Below are 24,565 nucleotides of genomic sequence, written 5' to 3'. Positions count from 1 at the left end.
TATTGCAAGCAAACATAAATTCACCCCATGTATAATATTCTTTCAATTGACTTTGAGATATGGAAGCAGACTTGTTAGAGGAAGAAAATCTATAAAGGCTGTGCTCATTCATCCACCAGATATTTATGAAGAAACCTCTCTGGAATCAATGCAAAGTGCAGTAATTGCCCTAAGAGCTATGGATAAAGTGACGTGGGGTTATAAATAGAAATACAGAAAAGTTGGATAATTAAAAAATTAAGTGTGAATTCATAAGAGGGAGAATTCCTTTTCAATAACATGCAGAGTCAAAGGTAGAGGGATAGAATGACGGAGGCAGGAGTCCCACCCAAGAGGAAGGAGGTTCTGAAAAGGAGGTGTAGCCTGAGGGTTGAACCTTAAAGAGTGAAGTCTGGGTTTTATGAGCAATGGCCTTGTCGTGGAAGAAAGATTCAAAAGTCCTGGGTATCTGTGAGAAACAGCAGATGAGTCTGTGGTAAGGGGGCTAAATGCATCTAACACGTCAGACTGAACACGAAAGAGCAGATGGTTAAGAGGACTCCAGTATACTTGAACACTGGGAACCTTGTTTGTCACTATCAGGTGTTCTTAGGTCTTAGTGGAGGATGGTGGATGGCTCGAAGTTGGCATGCTGGAATTTTAGTGTACGGTGGTAAGAGGGGTCGAGAGTCTGTCTATAAAGCCTTTTCAGTAACAATGAAGTGAAAGACAAAAGGTAGTTAGTGGAGAGACAATCAATGAGATGGGATAAGTGTTTTAAAAACAAAACAAAACAAAACGAAGTGAAAAAAAAAAACAGGCATGACTTTACAGTTTTAAATCTAAAGGGCTCAAGAACACTCTTTCAGTGGCAACCTTAATAAAGAACAGAGGAAATGGCCAGTTTCTTGGAGGAAGGTATATGTTAGTTTGGTAGATTTCTATTTATTTATTCTTTTGTTTGTTTGTTTGTTTGTTTGTTTATTAGGTATTTATTTCATTTACATTTCCAATGCTATCCCAAAGTCACCCACAGGCTCCCCCACCCACTCCCCCACCCACCCACTCCCACTTCTTGGCCCTGGTGTTCCCCTGTACTGAGGCAGATAAAGTTTGCAAGACCAATGGACCTCTCTTTCCACTGATGGCCGACTAGGCCATCTTCTGATACATATGCAGCTAGAGTCAAGAGCTCAGGGGTACTGGTTAGTTCATATTGTTGTTCCACCTATAGGGTTGCAGATCCCTTTAGCTCCTTGGTTACTTTCTCTAGCTCCTCCATTGGGGGCCCTGTGATCCATCCAATAGCTGACTGTGAGCATCCACCTCTGTGTTTGCTAGGCCCCGGCATAGTCTCACAAGAGACAACTATATCTGGGTCCTTTCAGCAAAATCTTGCTAGTGTATGCAATGGTGTCAGTGTTTGGAAGCTGATTATGGGATGGATCCCAGATATGGCAGTCTCTAGATGGTCCATCCTTTCATCTCAGCTCCAAACTGTGTCTCTGTAACTCCTTCCATGGGTGTTTTGATCCCAATTCTAAGAAGGGGCAAAGTGTCTACACTTTGGTCTTAGTTTTTCTTGATTTCATGTGTTTAGTATCTTATATCTTATAAGATACTTAATCATATCTTAATTGTATCTTATATCTTGGGTATTCTAAGTTTCTGGGTTAATATCCACTTATCAGTGAGTACATATTGTGTGAGTTCTTTTGTGATTGGGTTACCTCACTCAGGATGATGCCCTCCAGGTCCATCCATTTGCCTAGGAATTTCATAAATTCATTCTTTTTAATAGCTGAGTAGTACTCCATTGTATAAATGTACCACATTTTTTGTATCCATTCCTCTGTTGAGGGGCATCTGGGTTCTTTCCAGCTTCTGGCTATTATAAATAAGACTGCTATGAACATAGTGGAGCATGTGTCCTTCTTACCAGTTGGAACATCTTCTGGATATATGCCCGGGAGAGGTATTGCGGGATCCTCCATTATTACTATGTCCAATTTTCTGAGGAACCACCAGACTGATTTCCAGAGTGGTTGTACAAGCTTGCAATCCCACCAACAATGGAGGAGTGTTCCTCTTTCTCCACATCCTTGCCAGCATCTGCTGTCACCTGAATTTTTGATCTTAGCCATTCTGACTGATTTGAGATGGAATCTCAGGGTTGATTTGATTTGCATTTCCCTGATGATTAAGGATGTTGAACATTTTTTCAGGTGCTTCTCAGCCATTCAGTATTCCTCAGGTGAGAATTCTTTGTTTAGCTTTGAGCCCCATTTTTAATGGGGTTATTTGATTTTCTGGAGTCTCCTTCTTGAGTTCTTTATATATATAAATGTATATATATATATTAGACATTAGTCCCCTATCTGACTTAGGATAGGTAAAGATCCTTTCCCAATCTGTTGGTGGCCTTTTTGTCTTATTGATGGTGTCTTTTGCCTTGCAGAAACTTCAAAAGGGGGAAAACATTGAGTTTATAAGAGACTTTGACCCCGGAGATTGAAGAGAGAGCTCTACACAGAGTGATGGGAAGAAGCCCTGAAAACCCTTGTGATCTCTAGGAAAGAACAGAAAAAGGAGAAGGAAAAGAATAAGATAAGCAGCCCCTGGAGGACACCATCCAATTTCACATGGTTTACAGGAATCGGTAACAGGTGGAAAAGAGACACTAAGAGTTTAGGAAGAAAAAATAGCCCAAGGTCTCTAAAGTCATTAGTGTTCTCCAGAGAGAAAAAAAATTGGAAGTAATGTGGATATACACATATTCTGATAAATATTAATAGATAGGTATAGATATCACTATAGATTGATATAGTTACAGATACTTATGAGAACAGGTTTATCATAAAATTGACTTAGGTGATTATGGAAGCAAGGGAGTCCATAGTATGTCATCCATGAACCGGAGAAACAGGAACATTGAATTTGACTCAGTTCTAGGCCAAAGGCCCATGAACCACAGGAGTCAAATAGTGAAACTCTGTTTTCTAAGCCAAAGGCCTGAGAAGCCAAGGGACCACTAGTGCAAGTCCGAGAGTTCAAAGGCAGGAGTTCTAATGCTCAAGAAGAAATGTGTCCCTGCTCTAGAACACACAAAGGATTCTGCTTTTCCATATCTTTCTGTTCTATCCAGGTCCTTGAGCGCTTAACAATTCCTACATACATTGGGTGACAGTGTGTCTTGTCTACATGATCCACATATTCAAAATGCTAATTTCTTCCAGAAACATTCCTAATAACAAGAAATGATACCTTACAGCATCATCTGGTATCCTTCACCCAGTCCAGTTGTGACTTAAAGTTGATACCACACTGTCATTGTTGGAGTCTCGCTTAGACAGCCATACTGTTGAGGTATCATGAATGTGACTTCTTTGTCATTTGAGAGAAGCATTCTCTCACAGCAGACTGAGACATGCTAACATGGAAAGGGAAAATAGCATGGGATAGCATCAGTAGACAAAGAACTACAGGCAACTAGTGATTTCTGAGAGAGGGAGAATTAGCCTAGCCCAGAGATGAGCCCTCTAATTGGTTATCCACTTGGAAATGATCATCCTTGAGATCATAGACATAAAAGCCATATGGACTCAGTAGGTTGTACTTATATATTATGTACATATGTATATGTATATGTATATGTATATGTATATGTATATGTGTGCATGTGTGTGTGTATGTGTGTATGTAATAAAAAAAATCCCATCAATTTGAAAGGGGGAGGCATGGGATGGATTAGAGTGAGGGAAGTAAAGGAGGAAGTGAAGTAGTATAACTATATTTAATTTAAAAATAACCTTAAAAGAGGTTAAGAATAACATCATAGCCTCTAATGTCTTTGAGAAATGTATAGATAATTCATAGAACAACATCTTAGAGAAAGTTGGGTGTTGGCCAAAGCTGTTTGCCTACTAGAGATGCCAACCTCACCTACCCCTTCACATCTTCTTAATTCTGATTCATCTCTGATGTTCTGAGAAGTCATTTCAAGACATGCCCACAGCAAAGTGTTTTCACATCACAGTTTCACTAAATTCAGTCCGACTATCCCTGTTATCCTATGGTAGACTCTATGTGATTGTTCTGGGCCTCAGGGCTGATACAAAGGCATAAAGGAAGTGGTCAGCTTCAGTCAGTATAATCCATACTTCTCTCCTCCAACAGGAAATAAATGAAGATCTTTAGTCTTAGTATCTAAAATCTGTTGCCATAGAACACAGGGTCTTTTTTTTTATAGGCTCTTAGTCTCATAGATAAAATAATTTAGCACAGACTTAGAATAAAACTCAGAGACAATTGTATTAGAGTGTGAACAAAAAGAAAGAACGGAGCAAGGTAGTTGGAGACTGTAGAGCTGCCAAGATTGCAAGGATGGATAAAGGAAGACAAAGTCACACTGCCTGAGTTAGAGGTTTAGAAATCAGGCTGGCTAAACAACAGTTTAGTTGCTTGTGTGTGGTGGGAGGGAGAGTGTCGTCAGAAAGAGAGAGAATGCCTGGAGAATTCTTAGGACTTGGGCCAATATCTGAATGAAAAAGAGTGTGTATGGGGGTGGGGTGGGGTCTGAAAGCAGGAGAAAGTGCTACTTTCTGCAGAGAGCATGCTGGCAGAGCAGCAAGCATCCCATGCAACTGTCAATGAGGGGCTGTTGGTGGATGTGCTTGCTGCATACACACGTCATTAAGGCAATGGTTCTCAACTTATAGGTCAAGACCCCAACTGAGGTCGAATGACCCTTTCACGGGGGTCACCTAAGACCATGGGGAAACCCAGATATTTACAGTATGATTCATAACAATAGAAAAATTACAGTTACAAAGTAGCAATGGAATAATTTTATGGTTTGGGGGGGTCATCACCACATGAGGAACTGTGCTAAAGGTCACAGGGTTAAGAAGAACCACTGCTTTAAGGGAATAGTTACTCTTCTCATTTCCTTAACAGAAAACCTCTCAGATGTTTTACATTTTTTAAAGGTTTTTAAGTTGCAATTATCCTTTGACTTATGGTTCTGGTAGCGTATGTCTCTGTGTGTGTGCGTGTGCATGTGTATTGTGTGCATGCATGTGTATATGCTGTGTATCTCTCTGTGTATGCAGGAATGTGTGCACATGTGTTTGGGCATCTGGGTGTGATATGTGTATATGTATGAGTAAGTGTAGGCTTATGTGTATATGTGTGAGTGTATGTATATGTGTGCATTCATGCATGTGTATATGCATGTGTGTGGTAAATGTGTATGTATGTGTATCTGTGAATATGTGAGTGTGTGTATGTGCCTGCCTATATGCTTGTGTGTGGTGTGTGTCTCTATATGTGAGTGTGTGTGTAAATGTGTGTGTGTGTTTGTGTGAGGTATGTGTTTACTTACAGACCATGATGCGTGTTTGAAGGTCAGAGGACATGAAACTTGTGCAAGTTGCTTCTCTCCTTCAACCATGTACATTTTAGGGATCCAACTCAAACAGTCAAGAGTCAAAAGCTGGTGGTACCTTTGTTCCCTGGGCAGTGTCCCTGGTCTGGTAACATATTTCTGGAAGTTTCTGGAACAAGAAATTTTCCTGAGTAACAACTTCGACTCACTCGATTGACTGGTGCCTTTAGAGTAAGTTTTTTGTTTGTTTTTGTTTGTTTGTTTGTTTGTTTGTTTGTTTTGAGACAGGGTTTCTCTGTGTAGCCCTGGCTGTCCTGAAACTCACTTTGTAGACCAGAAATCTGCCTGCCTTTGCTTCCCAAGTGCTGGGATTAAAGGCATGTGCCACCACTGCCTGGCTTTTGGAGTAAGTTTTAAGGAAACAGATAATAGCATATTTTTGTAATCTTATGCAGTATTTGTGTAGTTTGGAATGCTACATCTCTTCCTACGGTCAGAGTTATAACAGACGCCCCATTCTTTGCACCAAAAATCATATAACAAAGCAGATTAAAAGATCCAAAGGGAAAAAATTTAATTTGTAAAACAGCAGTGATTTACCAAGAGGTAAATCACTTCTCTCTGCAGTGTTTAACAAAGCTCTAACTACCTTCACCTTCCTCCCCTTTGTGCAGTGTTTGCAACCTAAAGAGGGAAAATGTGATCCTTCTTCTATCCTTTAACATGGAATTTCACTTAAAAGGAAATTGTGCTTCCTCCTTTTCCCTTAAAATTGGTGTGTTACCAAGGAAACAGGAGGTGGGGTCCACAGCTGATTCTGAGGGAGAAGTCCATCTTCCATAGTATTCAACCCTGCTATTGTCTGATAAACTACCTAGCAGGCTTCTCAGGCTTTATACAGGCCCCAAACTATTTGACATCTTAAGAAAATAAATGATCTTCCAAAATAAGAAATGGTTGGGAGGGGGCGCGGGAGACACTGTAAAAACAAAAAATACATATGTTTAAAATCTACAGGAGTAGTTATATTGAATATCAAACATAATTCAGATCAACCGAGTTTGATTTAATGTGGGTGGTATGTTCATTGTATAGGCACATGATATAGAAATTTGCTTTATGTTGTTTGAGGCTATGCATCCAATAGTGCATGTACCCAGAAGGTATGAAGGATTCAGTTCTCCCGAGAGAAGGCTACTCAAGGAATTTTGAGCTGATGACATCATGCACAGTTTACAGGTTTTCCTGCTGGTTTATCTAATAAAATAAGCACCAACAAAGTTAAGGCAAACTTCAAAGTTCACCTGGAATAAGTGTCTTTCTCAAGATGGATTATCCTATTAAATTCATCATTCTTTGATCTACATAGTGACTGATAGAGGCAGGTCTACCTTCATATTTTTAACCTTGGAGAACATGAGATACTCATCTTCTACCTTAGCATTTCTGTGATCTCAGCTCAACCCTCACAAATAAGTATTTGACCTTTATTGAAAGTTTAAGTATCTATCAATAGACAGATACATAAAAGCAGTATTTCTGCATTTTATTATCGAAAGTTTTCATAATGCTTTCAAAAACACGATGAGACTTTCCAGACAATTAAATGTTTTCACGTGGCAACTTGCAACCTACATCCCATCTTCATGCTTAGTTTTGTTGTCTTTGGAAACTGCATTAAGAAAGAACAGCAATGTGTCTCCTGCTGGGATACAGTGCCCAGATGAAGCTGGGGGCCAGGAATGAAGCAATCAGACGAAGATAAGCAATGTCTTTTTCTTGAAAAAAATTTTTTTCAGTGGGATCTTATTATTCATTTCAGATTTTAAAATTATTAAAAATAGAACTACATGCATAGCATCCATCTAATTTATGAAAATGACAGTCCAGAATCCTATTTCAGACCCAATTTTCAACACATGGAAGTTGTCTAGAGCATTTGACTCATATTAGGATATTCTTGCTAAAATTACCAGTCTGTGGAGAAAATTAACCTTCTGAAATATGCCATAGGGACTACCACTATAGGCCTTCTAACCTAGCATCTACTTTTCTACAATATGTAGCCAAGTTTTCCAAATAAAGTAATTTAAATAAAGAAGCATCATATATGTTAAGCATATATGTATATATGTGTACATATATGTATATATATTTAAACTATATACACTTTCATGTATTAGTGGTACAGTCATTTTATATTACCTGCCAGACATTGAATCAATTTCTTTACATCTGCACATTTCTTGCTGGTTATTTGGAATCACTAACCTCGCTGGTGTTTTATTAACATGTCTCTAAGAGAAGCCAAGGCAACTGCCTTCCTTGGCAATCAACTACCTTCATGCTATTTTCAAATTTTATTCATGAAATTGCACTTCTGAGGACACTATGAAGGTGGGTAGGTATTACAAAAAAAAATAAAAGTGGAAAGGGGAAAAGATACAGTCAGACAAACAACCACATCCAGCCCTCAATGTATGAGCAAGTGCAGTTTTTGAATAATGAAATTTTTTTAAAGTGTCATTCAACCTTATGTATTGTTCTAGTGATAAAGATATATTAGAGTCTGTCCCTTCCTTACTGCCACACCAGAGAACCCAAGCTACAGCACAGACTTCTCCAACCACCTCTGACTTGACGAGGGACAGCAATCATAACCAATGAGTCAGGGTGCAGTCTGTAATTGCCCCATCTACATGCTAATGTTCTGCTCTATGTAAAGTGCTTACTGGGTTTTGTTTTGTTTTGTTTTTTTAACTTTTTAAACTACTTAGAGGCACTTACACATTTGGAGGAAATTCCATTTTCAGAGACCAGGCTATCATGTTAGTTGGGTGAATATGCATTTTAAGAATAAATGTTAATGAGACCAGGTGAAATTTGGCCATTTAAACAGCTGATCCACCTCGTGAATGCTGGGACTCTGTGTACAAAAGGAGGTTCCTAACTGGGTCATCGATTTGCATAATTGAAGTAATCCCCATGTTGCTCTGCTTCACTGACTTGAAAGCTCTCCAGACTGTGGACAAGTGTGCCCATGTCAATCAGCCCTGGGCTCTTCCTCAATGCCCTGGCTCTTCCTCAAGCCTGCTGTGCTATCCTCTCAAGTCGCCTATCAACTTCCCTGTGGAAAGGTGTGCTGGCTATTCTAGATCACCACATATTTTCCTGTGGTGTTTAGTTTAGGACAAGATACTGTTAGAAAGACATTAATTTTAAAGTCATTCATTGACCTTGGTCATTCAGCTCAAAGAGAGACAAAAGAGGATAAGCAGGAGCCAGTCAGTGAGGTTTCTGACCTGACTCTTGTGGGTAACCAGATGTATGTTCAACGATAACTAAGCATGCCGTGTCTTCTATCCCTAGGATATTCTAGGCTAAAATGGCCAAAAGAACCCAGGTTAGACCTAAGGGAAAAGGTCTTGTTCAATGTCTCCAAAATTACTTCCCCACTAAAATCTCAAAACAGTATCATTCTAGCCCAAAGGACACAAATAATTACATTCACATTTATTGTCCTTTGTGTCTTAGGCCTTTCCATTCAAGTAGCAAATATTAAAACCAGAAAGTGCAAATAAAAACTTATGCAACATAACTTCCCCTAACACTGTTTGATCCACAGATTCTGGGCTTGAGACCCGAGTTCGAGAGAGGCTACTGTACATTTTACTTGAAGGAACCAGGCATTGTATAGTGACACTAAATAATGAGAGACCTCAAGGAATTCTAAAAAAGAGGAGAAAGCTCTGCAGAGAAAGATGGATTTCGCCCAGGGATCCCAATTTGCTGCAATTTCAAATATTGTTTTAGCCCTCAGGACAAAGAAAGTGATACATTGCAACTGTCAAAAAAAAAAAAAAAAGACTACTCCATTTTTTTCCCTCTATTTCTTCTTTCCCAGCAGGGGTGGGGGCCACATATTATGATTTAGGCTGAGCTGAACAGGAAAATAATGCAAGGCAGTAAATAAGTAAGCTCAGATAATTAGGTGATTACAACAGGGCAGATGTGAGCACAGAAAGGGAGGAGTGGTCACCATGGAGATACTAACACCCAATTTTCAGCAAATTGTTATAATATCATATATAAGACATGCGAAGAGAAAGAGAAAGCCAGTGCTCACAAGAACTATGTGAACTAATGAGACATAGGAAGCTATGTCCAAGCAACCACTGTCGTGGTTATACCCTGACATTGTCACCAAGGGGACCAAGAGCACAGAGGAAGCATAGCAACAAATTCATACCAGGCAGATTTGAGCCAATTACCTTGTTACTTAATGTTGAGGGTTCAACAGATCTCTACAAGGTGTGAATATAAGGACTGCCCTATACGTTGTAAAGACTTTATGAAATAACACCTGGTTTGGTGGGTAGTTTTCACGTCAACTTGACTGGATAGAATCACACAGGAAATACACCTCTGGAAAAGAGATCCACCCTGAATGTGTGTGGGGGGGAAGGGGGGCACCATTCCATTGGCTGGGGTAAAAGACTGAATTTTTTTAAAAAGAAGATGGATGGGAGGGTGAGTCAGGAAAAGTGCCTGCCGCGCAAGCATGAAGACCTGAGTTCAAAGGCCTGGGGTCCACTTTAAAAGCAGAGCAGGACAGCACATACCTGTCATCTCTAACTACTGAATAGTTAGCGACATTGGGAGATGAAGGCTTGGTGGCCAGCTAGGCTTGACAAATTGGTGAGCTCCAGATTCAGTAAGAGATCCTGTCTCAAGAGATAAAACAGAGAAGACTCCCAATATCTACCTCTGACCCCGACATACACACGTACACATATGTGTTCATTGCTTCACATATGCTTTTACATTCTTAACTAAACATGAGGAGAGAGGAATCGGAACATCAACAGTTATTTCTTTCTTCTTCCTGATGTTAGACATCATGTGAGCACCTGCTTTATGCTCTTGTTGCCGTGGCTTCCCTCCCATGATAGACTGTATCCCTTCAAACTGTAAGCCAAAGTAAACCCTGCCTCTCTTAAGCTGCTCTTGTCTGGTCATTGGTCATAACAATAAAAGGAAATGATAACACCATGGGAAATTGAGCTTTGGTAAGAGCTCATTTAGAGTGCTACTCTTCACTCATGGTTTTAAGTACTCATGTTTAAGATCATTGTCAAACAATTCTGAGGATATCAAATGGAACATTTGTAAAAATAAAAAAATATATTTTCAATTTAGAGTAGTTATGACCAACATGATAAAAATCTCCCATCATCCCACTTTACCTGTCTAGGACACAATTCATCCCTTTGCCCACCACATCCCGACTCTATAGGTTCTGCATTCTTCAGGCACTTTTATTCAATTATAGTCATCAGATTGATTATTATGGTTATTAGAATGCTTTTCCTCAACTAACTCCTAGTTTACTTAACAGTGATAAAACGCAAGAGTAGAGATGCAAAGGTTGTATTAGGGTATAAGCCATGGATGGACAGACACTGTCTGAACAATGTGGCTATGCTGCAAGACAAATAGGAAAGCACAGCACTGTCATGAATTTCAAGTGCAGTTTCAAGCATCCCCTAAGGGGCCGAGAAGGAAGGCATCCTCAATGGATAAAAGAAACTACTATACTCATGGTTTTTATTATCTCATCATCAAGTCAAACTATAGGAAGCATCATTGGTTTAGGTAAATACATTTGAACTTAGAGTCATGAACACATAACAGACTACAAATATCACTAATGTTGCTTTACAGTAATCGTCTTAACAGATGCATTTCAAATTGCTTTGAGCATATACCCAATAATTTAATATTTTATTATTAACACAAGTAATACTTTAGTTTTGTGAAGCAGGCTCTCGGTAGCTTGGACATTCTTAATTTTAGGATCCTCAGGCCTCAATCTTCCTAGTGCTGTGATTATAGGTGTGTGCTACCCACCCAGCTGTAGATTCATGTGTCAGCACATCCCATAACATATTTTGACAAGTGATAATTTATATTGGCCTTTAAAAAAAGAGTTATTTTCAGCCAGGTGTGATGGCACTTGCCTTTCATCCCAGCACTTGGGAGGCAGAGGCAGGTGGATCTTTGTGAGTTCAGGGTCTACCTGGTCTACAAAGCAAGTTCCAGGACAGCCACAGATGTTACAGAGAGAAACCTTGTCTCAAAAACAAAAGAGTTGAACTGGAAACTTATGGTTTCTTTGGAAAGTCAGTTGTGTCAGATGGTGTTTTGCTGGGGCAAACACGTGGAGGAGTGTTTTCCTGAAGCAGATACAAGTGAAAGGATGGTTTGCTAAAGCAAGCATGTGAAAGGACACTTAATGAAGGATTCTTTGCTAACTCTGCAAAGCTGATCTCTGTTTGTCATGACTCTACAGAGAGAAATGCACCGAAAAACTTCTGGTGGTGTTCTGGTGGCTTCTTGTTACTTCCCCAAACTCAGGCCGATTAGCAGAGTGATGTCAGCTGATACAGATTCATGTGGAGTTTTGCTAAGACAGACTCACTTGTGGTGAGGTAAGACGTATGAAGGATGTGTGATATTCATAGGGAGTATAAATAGGACACTGATAGGGGGCTGGCATAGCTAGCTTTGCAACACATCATTGGTTGGCATCTTTGCTGACCTTCACTTTGTTGAGAGAGGCACGGCAGAGAACTTCTGGTGTCCCTGTTGGTCCTTGTCACTCCCACTGACTCCTGCTGATTTGGCTGAGGCCTGGCTGTTTCTGCTAGGTTGTGCCACTTCTGCTGATTCATGTTTGCTATTGTAGAATCCAAAATAAGTTCAAGACTACCTAGCCCCTTTCCCCCTGAAGGGACTTTAAGAAACATAGTGGTCAAAATGACTAAGTCTACAGCTGCCAAAACAAAATGAGCTGTTCTCAGAAAAATAACCATAACAAGATAGCAGTTCCCAGAGAAATTCTCCTACCTCACCCCACACTAAATTCAGAGAAAAACCACAAACCACCCTGACCTTGCTAGAATTCCCTGTGATGTTAATAGCTGTGACATTAATAGCTGACCCAAATGTACTGCTGCTTTACTGACCAAATCAAAATAACACACCATGAGGATAAGCAAAGTGAGTCACTAGGCCAAAGGGTTACTTAGGGTGCCATACAAACCAACCAATGCCTGAAAAGATTACTTGCTACACCAATTAAAATAAGCCAGCCAGCCCTGTTGCCTAAATCTGCCCCTTACAAGGTATAAAAAGTGTGTTCTTTGTTTGTGCTGAGAGGGGGGTCCCCAACATGTTGAATCAATTAAAAAATCCTCTTGTGGTTTGCAGTGATGACGGTCTCGGTGATCTTTTTGAGTGAGGGTCTTTTGGCAGACTCCAACACTATCCCAATACTGTTGAACTGGACTGCTGGATGATTTATGAATTGTTTACAAGTGCATCGAGCTGCCGTTGATTTCTATGAACTGAACTGCTAATTTCCTGACAATGCAAATTGGATTTGCTCCAAAGAACAATTTCTAAACAGGCCCACTTCCCCTGTATCCTAATAACCTTTCCTTTCCACTATATCTGGTGGGTGGTAGGCTAGAAAGGAGGTTAAAACATTTAAGAACTCATATTAAAAATATGCTTTGAAAAATATAAAGAACAATGAGTTATTTTCATTTTAGGTATACAAGTGTTTTTCTTGCATGTATATATGTGCATCTTATATTGCCTGTACTGGGAGAGGTCAGAAGAGGCATCAGACCCGATAGAGCTAGAGTTCCAGACAGTTGTAGGCCACATAATTGGTGCTGGGAACTGAACCTGGGTCCTTGTCAAGAACAACAAGTGCTTTAAATGCTGTGCCATCTCTTTATCTCTTAATTTGGCTTTTTGCATTACCAGCTGTGCTAATGAAAGCATGATGCTTATCTGCGGTAAGACTTGAGAGAGTCTCTTGAGAGATGGCTTAGTGCCTATGCAGAACCATCTCTCGGCATCTTTTCTATGAGCTCTAAGGGTTCCTACAAAGAGCAGATAAAGAAAATCTCAGTGCATCCCGCTTAAACTTCTAGCCTCGCATTTCAAAGATCGCCCCCAAGACTGATACCAAATCTAGAAGAGAGAAAGTGAGGGGTGTTCTTTTATGAACAGGGGTTCTGGACAGAGTTAAGGCATCACCAAGCACATTGATTAAAAAAGAAAGAAAGAAAGTAAGAAAGAAAAAAGTCAGGAAGCACTGAGAGCACATGTGCTGAAGCAGAGACCACAAAACTTCATTATTTCCCCAGGAGAAGGCTGGTGAGAGGTTAAGGAGCATTTTGCAAATTATAATTACATTTAGATTACTATTATTTATGTCAAAGGTCAGAATTCCTTCAAGTCAAATGAGCAGCTAATGGGCTACTTTGAGATGTATCCTTATCATTAAGTTTGAGAGTGGGTAGAGACATTTCCCTGAGGTGTGCTGGAAAGCAAGACAGCTTTGGTTGGTTTTGTATTTATTATTGTTGTTTCATTTGCAACTGATGAATTATTCCTAACAAATTACTGAAGACACTAAGGATTACCAGGATTTTCCTTTCCTATCAAATAGATCAAATGTAGAAAAGTTCATATTTTGAAAGTTTTCTCCTTCTTTTCTGATCATTTCTTCTGCTCTATCTTGACCTTCTCACCCTCTACTGAAGCTAAGAGAGACAAGGCTCACAAATGAGCTGAGAAGGTTGGAAGAGAACAGTAGTGGGAACAGCCCTTCCCTGTGCATTTCCAGGCCTCAGAGAGGAGCTCCAGGAAATAAATCAACACCACACCTTCTGTTCCTTTGTCTCTTTATATGTAGCTGCTCAAATTAGCTTTAAGTTCCCTGAGGGTAGGGATAAGGTCTATTTTCAAACTGTGTTGAGAATCTAGCACCTTGCTTAATCAATGTTAAATAGTAACAGTGCATTTTAATTGGCCTACTTTCAGAGTATCAGATTAAATTATTCTGCTAATTAATTGGTTGATCTCATATTTCACTTATATTGTCAGGTTATTATTTTTCCCTTTAGGGCTCAAGACACGACTGACAGTTCAAATACTTCTTCATTAATTACCTGATCTTAGATTTTTGCATAATTTTATGATAATTATTTTGATACCTTATTTATCAAGCTCCAGCACATACTAGGAACAGTTAAGAACACAGAAGCCCTTGCAAAATCTTCTTAGAAATATGTACATGGGCTCATTGCATACAATCCAGTGGAAGGTGTTCTTGGCTTAACTGAGAAGAGTCTTTAATTAGGTTTAATTGGTCAGACATCAAACTAGTTTACCATAAGTGGTCAATGAACATTTTATAACATTGGATCAACTTTCCTTTTTACCAGCCAAACATTTTCTGTTAATAGACTCATCCTGTCTTCCCTAGCTGGTTTGGATATTTAACTAAACCAATCACTATGTTTTAAAAGGAAATTAAGTAAACAGGTAATATTTTTAAGAGGAAAGAGAGGAGAAAAGTGTTTGAAAACCAGCATAGGTCAAATGACTAAATGAATGGTGTGTGTGTGTGTGTGTGTGTGTGTGTGTGTGTTTGCCTGGGAATAGAAGTGGTGAGATTTAAGAGCTTTAAGTAACACTGAAGAGTTTACACAAGTAGAAGAAAGGTCAATGCCATGAAACAGAACAAAATCCAAGGAGTGGATATGAAGGGAAAGGAAAACTTGCACAATATCAAAAGACTATAAACAAACTCTTAAGATACTATGAACAGTTGGGGCCTTTAGGGTACAGATAACTTGTCCATTGAGGAGTTATAGGATGGGGATTAGTTTTTGTCTGCTCTGTGAATTGAACCCAGGACATTGCACAACCTGCTATGTAAGTATTCTCCCACCGTGCCCTCATCTCCTATTACTTTTAAAAAATTCAACTGATGGTTACAAATGCTTATGCTACAAGATATTCTTATAAGGAGGCATGAGCAAATTGAGAGAGAGGATGGTGGCCAAAGAGCTTAGTTCTTGGTGTGCTTGTAGTAGTTGGAGCAGCAACAGAAAGAAGAAAATGTTGTGTCCCTGTGGTGTCAAGGAGGTAAGGCCAGGGAGGTGGGAAGTGGCTACAGCCTGCCAGGGATTTATGGTAGAGGGTGGAGAGCTATGAGTTCAATCCAACTCCAAAGTAGCCTTTGGAGGGTGGTAAGTGGGAAGATGTCATCCAATTTGCATTTTAAAAAGATCACTTTGTCAGGTGTGTGGAGAATGGATTAGAGGGGGAAAAGAATGGACTCTGAAATAACAGCTAAGAGTCCATTATGGAGTGATACTGATGAGGAATGTGGGTGGGTAGATTTGAAGAATGTTCTGGAAGTAAAGCTACTGCTACACCACAAGGGAAGGCTGAAGGACCAATGGCAGTGGGTGACTAGCTCAAGGAAGGCTTAAAAGAGAAATTGGCACTTTAAGTGAATGGTTGAGTATAATGGTTTCTAAAGTCTCTCTCTGACTATAGTGTAATTTATTGTAAATACTGTATTGGAGGTGACAACTCTGGAGCCTCCACCTAGCTTCTGCTAGGAGAAGAACCACTCTTTATATTGACCCTGGGACTAAGGTAAGCCAGCATCTATGAAGGCAGAGGTGGTCTATTGCTTTCTTTTCCAGTGAACCCTAGTGCCTATCACAACACTCAGAACCATAAGCCAAGTCCAATAAAGACTGATCAATGAAATGGCAAAAACAAAAACCAAACAACCCCAATCAACTAACAAACAAACAAAAAAGTATGATGTAGAATAGAAAAAAAGTGTAGGTGGTATTCAAACCAAACTGTCCTCACTGTAGCTTTCTTCTTGTGATATAAGGATGGAACACAAAGAATAAATAGTCATGTGTGTAGGAATTATGGCCTACCAGTTGAAACAGGTCAGAACACGTCATCTTTCAAATTCAAAGAAAAAAATCAGGAATAAAAGTATACTATGATTATACAAAGCCATCTGAACAACTGTTCTCACATTAAGGATACATGTGATGCATACAACACCTGGAATAGTTTGTTCCAGAATGTGTTGTGAATCCTCAGAAAATGTCAGTGAACACATAACACCTATGCTCCCCAAGGACAAGGAAAATAGGCTGGGAGGGGGGGAACTGTTTGGCCTAGCTTAAGGAGATACCCACAGCTCGTGACATCCTGGGGTCCTGTGTTGCTTATGGGGAGTGATCTGTCTGGCCAACATCTCTACTTATTTGTGTGTAAATGAAAAACCCATGTTTAGCTTTTAAGAGCTTTCTTCAAATACATAATGTATATAGTTGGATATAATGCACAGAATTGCTTTGTAGGCTCCACAGTCGCGGCAGAGGTTTCCTCCACTGGCTTTGCCTTTTCCTCCTGCCACTCTGGATCACTGCCTTTGTTTTGCCTCATCCTCCGAGTTTTATTCGCCACTCTTGTACTATGAGACAGAGGGGAAAACAATGACAACCAAACAGTAAACTTCACTCCCAGCAAACAGAAACTGTTGCCAAGGCAACTGAGCAAGAGAGTCCCTGCATCCAGCTATCACAGTGTGAAGTGAGTTTCAGATGAGGAGATGGCTTAAGGGACAAGGAGCCCCTTCAGGAAAAGGCTGACCTAATAAAAGAACCCACGAATTGCCATTCCGAGTGATGTCTTTTTTTTTTTTTTCAATAAAGAGAGGAGCTTGCAAAAGCCATGAAAGACAGGCAGGCTAGCAAAATAAGATGAGATTTCACAGGGGTCTGGGCAATTAATCCAACTACAGGTAGATCTGAACCATTGTGCTTCTGGGTACAAGTAGAGGGGAGACTTGGGGGTTAGGAGCAACAAGAGAGGGGACAGGGCATAAAACACGCTTCTGATACTGTGTACACTATAAATAGGAGGGGCTGCCTTTATTTGTGCAATGCTTTTTTGTCCAACCCAGCACAGACATCAACTTAGGCTTCCAAATACCCCAGTGAGTGGAGGATCAAGGAGGGGATTATTTTACAGATGGGAAAGCTGGCACTCACAAGCAACATATGTGCCAAGGCCCCTTCAGAAGGAAGCAGTACAGCCAGAAACAGGATGCAGGTAAAAATAACGACAATGAATGTTACCTTTTTTTTTTTTTTAAATTGCTTCTTAACATCTCCGTTGGATTTAGATATAGTGCAGGACATGCCTCACACGTGCGTGTGCACATGCACACACACATATACACACACATACACACACACACACACACACACACACCCCAAAGTCAAAACCCAAAAAACTTTAAAGTGTCAAATTTTTCTGTTTGCCCAAAAACAGTGTACAGGTATACTGGGCACATGGTTGCAGCCCTAAGACCCTGTGACTGAGGGGATAAGCACTCTCAATTAACCTGGACCCCTGGGATCTCTCAGATACTGGAACACCAACCAGGCATTATACACCAGCAGATATGAGCCCCCCAACACATATACAGCAGAGGACTTCTGGGTCTGAAGATACACCTAACCCTATAGAGAATAGAGTCCCTAGGGAGTTTAGAGGTCTGGTGGAGTGGTGGTGGGGGGTGGGGACATCCTTGTGGAAACAGTGTAGTGGGGAGGAGGTATGGGATGTGGAACAGTTGGAGGGTGGAGCAGGAGGAGAATAAAATCTGGAATTTTAAATAAATAAATAAATAAATAAATAAATAAATAAATAAATAAATAAGAAAGCGCCGAGAGTGCTCTTGAATTTGTGTTCCTTTTGTAACCGAAGAACTTGTAGGAGATTCATTTTTGTACCTTCCAACCATGTGGATTCTCCATCTGGGAATCTTAATCAATCAAACAAATGTTTATTGACTGCCTACCATGTTCAGATCTAGTGCTGCAAATGGATAACAAATGTTGCCCGTGGTACTCGCTTGATACGACTGTGTATCCATCAGAGTGCTTCTGCAAGATGTGAAGAACACATGTAGAACAAGATAAGTGAATGAGCAGAAAATGAAAGCTAAGTCACCATAGATGCTGATGGGGGACAGTGTGTTCTGTCTGATTCTGCAGGTACAGAGGCATGACATTGGAGGCTTGACCCAGGTTAGACTTTAGGTTGCTTGACAGAAGTCAGGTATATGAATAGAATGAGATAGTACTGGTCATAGACAAACCAGCCACAGACACTTAGCATTTTACAATATTCCAGCATTTGTGCTTCAGACATAGGACTTGGCATATGTTTGTTTCTTTTCTTGGTGCTATGATAAGAAACCCTGATAAAGGGAATAGATTTACTTTGGCTCATAGATCACACTTAGATCCCATGGTGGTGGAGAAGTCAAGGCAATGGGGTCTTTAAGCAGCTGATCACATGACATCAACATTCAGGAATTAGGAAGTGATGGTGCTTGTTTTCAGTTCACTTTCTCCTTTTTGTCCCATCTGGGACCCCACAGCTCAGAGGACAGTGCCACATGATTCTAGTTCTCATCAAGTTGACAACTGAGAAGAACCATCACAGACCATTCTGTTGAATATGGTTCTTGCTTCTTTACACTGGGTCTTCATAAAGACCTATGGTATTTTTCACCATACCTGTCCCTAGGCTTTCACATGGTTGGATGAGGGATCATTCATATAAGATGAAGGAGTAAACCACTGTCTTAGTTAGGATTCCATTGCTGTGAAGAGACACCATGACCAAGGCAACTCTTATAAAGGAAAATATTGAATTGGGACTGGCTTACAGTTTCAGAGGTTTAGTCTATTATTGTCATGGTGAGAAGCATGGCAGCATCCAGGCAGATGTGCTGGAGGAGCTGAGAGTACTACATCTTGATTTGAAGGTGTCCAGGAGGCTCTCTTCCACACTAGATGGAGCTTCAGCACTAGGAGCCCTCAAAGCTCACCTACACAGTGACTCACTTCCTCCAACAAGACTACACCTATTCCAACAAGGCCATACTTCGTAATAATGCCACTTCCCATGGACCAACCATATTCAAATTACTATAGCCACATACTAAAGAATGCCTTGGACAATAATAACTATATAATAGAAACTCTCATGTTGTCTCAAATACAGCAAGAATTCATAGCTGATCATAAGTAAACCAGCCCACTGAGTCCTCACACAGCAAATATAGGAGGGCTGAGTCTTTGCTATATACACACTCCCCAGGTGGCCTCAGGACAAGGCCCTAACTCTCTGTTTCCTAGCTCATAAAATATGAATAAATTAATTATATTTATCTCAGTGGCTTTGGTAAGGATCAAATTAAATAATGCATGCAAAAACACTTTGCCAAGTATAAAGCAACGTACAAATCTCAGCTATTATTGCCATCAATAGTATAATTTAGCATATCATTAATTTATGTCATCCATTACATATTTTCTTATCAAAGTACTATTGAAAATCATAGTCCAATTAGGGCTGAAATAGCATCTTAAGATGAATAAGCTAAGGTAGGAAGGAGAATAATTTCTCCTAAGGTCCAGCCACTAGGGGTAGAGTCACATGTTCTGTTTTCAGCCTGTGTTCCCTCTACAGAATAACCACTCCATGGCCCCTAGGAGATGTGTCTAGGATGGAAACCATAGGGTTGCCTTTCCCCTGCACTTTTGTCCATACTTCCACAGAACCACAATGTCCACCCCCCTTCAAAGCCTAGATCTTGGGCTGAGGGACAGCTTAGCGTCAGAGCAGCTGCCTGGCATGGAAGAGGACTTGATTCAATCCTTTTCACCACACACAAAATAAAACTTCCTTCTGCTGAGGACTGTGCCTGGGGTCTTCCTCAGCAGGAGACCCACCAGATGCTCACATTGTGCCTTTTCCACATGGAATATTCACAAACGGATTCTTTTCAGAGGTAAGCATATTGTGTGCCTGTGCTCGGCAGATTTCTGTCATTATCATGAAATGCTTGAGGGGCTTGATTTATCAAGAGAGAAGGTTTACGCTGGTCCCATGGTTTTAGTTTCCTGTTCATGACTGGCCAATGATGAGGGTGATGGCGGTTAGCAATGGCAGAGGGCATGCAGTGAAGCAAACTTCTAACCTCAAAAATAAGAGAAGAAGAGAATAGCCCTGTGTTGCAAATTTTCCTTCAAGGCTATATCCTCAATGGCAAAAGGAGTAATCTCCTTGAAGGTTCAGCCACCTCCCAGTAGCATCACTCTGGTTTGAAGCCATCTACACTGGCTTCTAGGGGACATTCAACACCTAAACTATAGAAGTCCCTGTTTAGATTTGATTCCAAGGGAACTGTGTAGTATGTGCTTCAAGTCTTGCCTTACAATATAATTGTAAGGGACCTTATGATATAATGGATGAATAAGAGAAAAGGAATTGGTGTAGAATAATATTGTAGCTTACTGAGTCCCATTATCTCTAGATCTCTCACTCCAGTCTGGTCTGTTTATTCAGTCTGGACTTGCTGTCCACTGGCTTTTTTTATTGTTTTTCTTTTATACTATGTTTGTTCATAAAGGTTTCTCTATGTCACTAACACTCAATATTTGCACGCATATATCTGTATGAATGCCGGGCTCCATCACTAAAGCACAAGCTGAGAAATTTTGATAATTAGCTCATGTCTATTGCTGATAGGTGGCTGCCTGCGGTTGCTTGAGGGAAATGGCAACAGATTGGCTGAAAGCAGTAACTAGTCCAACTATTACCGTCACACTGACACACAGAGATGTAGAGCGGGAGGTGGGGGTGGGGTGGCAGGGACAGAGAGAGACAGGGAGAGACAGACAGACAGACAGACAGACAGACAGACAGATCTAAACAGGGACTTCTATAGTTTAGGTGTTGAATGTCCCCTAGAACATGAGGTGAGGCTACATCAACTTCCTATGATCAAGGCACACCATACCTTCCATGACAACATGACACTCAGGGAAACATGGAAGTGGGTAAAGCAGCTCCGAAGGGTTGCTAGGTCACTCCTATGTAACCAGTTTCACAGTTCTGCTGCATGGCCATGAAGCATTCTCCTCATCTCTTCCTAAATCCCTCCAGAGACTGCGTTTATGCTTTTAGCATGTAGCATATGTTCTTTCTATTGTGCGCTGAGTCATTAATTAAAGATTGGTTAAGCAGCAATGCATAGTCTCTCTGGCAATAAAGCCAGAAACTTACCACCACTTTTCTTCCTCAATAGCTTGCTGTTTAATGAAGGAAGTAGAATAAGAAATTGTTAAAGATAAAAGCGATGGTTAAGAAAGACTAGAAACCCAGTGGGGGGGGGGGGCAGATAATCCAGGAAGGGCAGGTTACCGATTACCTTGAGATAAAGGCACCTAGAGCACAGCCTGAGGTGAATGGTTCTTTGGAGAAATAAAGGAGAGCATGGAAGTGTCTTGGGAGGCACAATCTTGTGAATGATGTTACTATTCTATTCATAGTTCTTGCACTACTAGCTATATTGTAAGGTTCACAAAAGATAGACATTGAACCTTATACACTGTGTGGCTTCCTTGTACCTTCAAATAGCCAAAATCCGTGTATAATGGACACTCAAATCATACCAGATGCTGTTAGAGAGAACCCCATCTTGATGTGTTGCAGTTGTCAAACTAAAAGAAAAATAGCATTCCTCAAGCTGTATATGTCACTGGCCCACTGACTTAAGTGACAAGAAGGTGGTGCTAGTGCACACTTCTTCAGGAATTCAATCATCCTGCTTGTCCTTGAATACTCTAGTAGAGAATTAAACCTCTCTACTCCCAACCATACTATTATTATTACTATTACACACTGTAGATCTGAGGAGATTGAGAGGTAGCGAAAGCTGGGAGATCTGTCAACTCACAAAGTGAAGGTACCGTAGACAACAACTTCTGCCAGGCTCTCAGGAGAGTGGCAACTTGGTGGCTTGGAAAAAAATAACCTAGAAGGAATCTCTCTCTCTCTCTCTCTCTCTCTCTCTCTCTCTCTCTCTCTCTCTCTGTGTGTGTGTCTCTCTCTCTCTCTCTCTCTCTCTGTCTCTCTCTCTCTCTCTCTCTCTCTGTGTGTCTCTCTCCCTATCTATCTATCTATCTATCTATCTATCTATCTATCTATCTACCTACCTCTCATTCTTTCTCTCTCTCACCTCTCTCAATCTCTATCTACCTTTATCTCTCTCCATCTATATCATCTATCTCTCTCTATATCTATCATTTCTATTTACTCTCTATCTAATATATATTATATATAATATATATATACACAGACACATATATATTCTATACCTTGTCCTATTAAGAAATTACATAATCACCTCTGCTATAGACAGCACTTCCTGGTCCTCATGACAGGGAAGGGGTGGGTTATAATATGCATAATAAGATAGATGCTTACCACAAGCTCCTCCTAGAAGGGGAGGAACAAACAGACATATCTAGTAGACCTGTCTCCTGCCTACTCAGCCTACCCAGGCAGGCCCAAGAACTTCTTGGGACATATCTCTCTGTTTCCTATTTGACCTGTCTATGGAAGAACACTGAATGAATGATTTGATCACAGACCAATGATATAAACATTGAGGAGTGTACACGCAACTTTTCCAAGCATGCCTATGTATTCTGAGCTGTAAGTTATGCTCAGTAAAACAAAACAGGCTGTATGAGCAGCAGGACCAGGGTTCTTAGGAGAGCTGCCTGTAAGTCATTTCCCAAGTCTTCTGGAGGAAGATTCTTTGCAAACTTGTCTTCAAACCACTAAGAAATTCTTTGAGAGAAATGGAAAACATATATAGGAGCTCTTGAGAGAAAAGGCCTCTATTTCCCTTCTGTACGTGGGTTCTCCCTGTACAGTGTCCCCACTCAGGGGGCCCTTCTAGCCAGTCAACACAGAGTATAAGAAAGATCAAGATATGGACTAAAACACAGGAGGTCAAAGGTGTCACTTAAAAGAGTAGAGAATAAATACAAAGCCAGAAAGCTTTAAAATTACTCACAGATAACGAAGAAGAAATGGACAATGAAAGGGTTAAAACTGGGGTTAACTCTTGAAGTGCCATTTTGTAAAAAGATAGGAGTTTTTAAAAAGGAGATAGAGGAATACACCTGACTAGAAAACAAAATGATCAGAGTTATCAAGGTAAGAGATTAAAACATGAGTGATGAAAGATGTAAGATGGCGATAAAGCTCAAACTGCTAGAAATGTAGAGTTCTAGGGAAAACGGGGTGAAGAATCATCAGAAAGAGCAGACTGTGCAAAAGGGAGATAAGAGGAGATGGTCTGATAGAGGGTCTGAACCCTCCAGCTTCTGAACAATGGACTGTGAGAGCTACAGCCTTTCCCTCTGTACAGTGCAGACAAAGGCACCTAATGTTGCTGAAATGTCTACCTCGGTCCTGTAGAATATACATGGATTATTCTGTGACAATACCAAGCTCAATTTTCACTCTGCCTAGGGTAGAAAAAGAAGCATAAATCCTCTAGAGAAGGGCAGGTCATAACTAACTTCCTCACTTCCTGCAGAGGCCAAGAACTTTGATAATGGTGCCTCTTCTCAGTTTCCACTCTAGGATACTCATCAACTCTAAAAAGGAACACTGGGGTCTGTGGTGCCAATGATGGGTCACTGCCAAAAGAGGCTGACTTCTATCATCACCTATTCTGACTTTCACTATTGTCCTTTTACTAGCTGCTTTTCCCTGTGATAGCAACAAAATGACCAACTGAATCAAGTTAAAGGAAGAAGGGTTTATGCTGGCTTACAGTTCTAGAGGACCAATCTATCATTGTGGAGAAGACATGGCAGCTAGAAGAGGAGTCATCCAGTGGTATCCACAGTCAGAAGGAGAAAGACCTGAATGTGGGCCAGGCTATATAAAATATCAAGGCCCACCCTGGGTGACTAATTTCTCCCAGCAAGGAACTACCTCTTAAGGGTTCCACAACCTTCCCAAACAGCTTATAGGTTCTGTAATCACAGAACCTCTGATTAAAAATAGACATAGATAGATGAGAGAGAGAGAGAGAGAGAGAGAGAGAGAACACATTAACACATGGGCCAAGAGAAGGGTATGGAAGATGGTTAGCCAAAACTAAGGATTATGTGAGGCCTTATAGAAACCCATGACTTTGTAAGCTAATTAAAAATAATAAAAAAGAACTCGAATAGAGGTGCCCTTTGTAAGTGAAATTCGCCATCCTTACAACTTAGAATCCCTTTAATAGGGAGCCTTGTTGAGGAATTTTCTACAGTAGGTTGTCTGTGGATGTGTCTATGGGGATTGTCCTGATTGTCTTTATTGATACAAGATGATCCACCTCAAATATTTGCAGTGTCTTTT

At 40.4% G+C, this 24,565-nt stretch overlaps 1 long non-coding RNA gene across 1 annotated transcript in view; it reads right to left on the bottom strand.

The window, feature by feature from the left end:
* The window catches only part of Gm39686, a 77,584-nt gene that overhangs the window by 46,731 nt on the left and 6,288 nt on the right, over positions 1 to 24,565 (bottom strand). The window lies entirely within an intron of this gene.

The sequence above is a fragment of the Mus musculus genome, chromosome 1, assembly GCF_000001635.26.
Source record: "Mus musculus strain C57BL/6J chromosome 1, GRCm38.p6 C57BL/6J".
NCBI classification, from domain to species: domain Eukaryota; kingdom Metazoa; phylum Chordata; class Mammalia; order Rodentia; family Muridae; genus Mus; species Mus musculus.
Note: the sequence above shows the minus strand (reverse complement) of the source record. Positions and strands in the feature narration are given on the sequence as shown.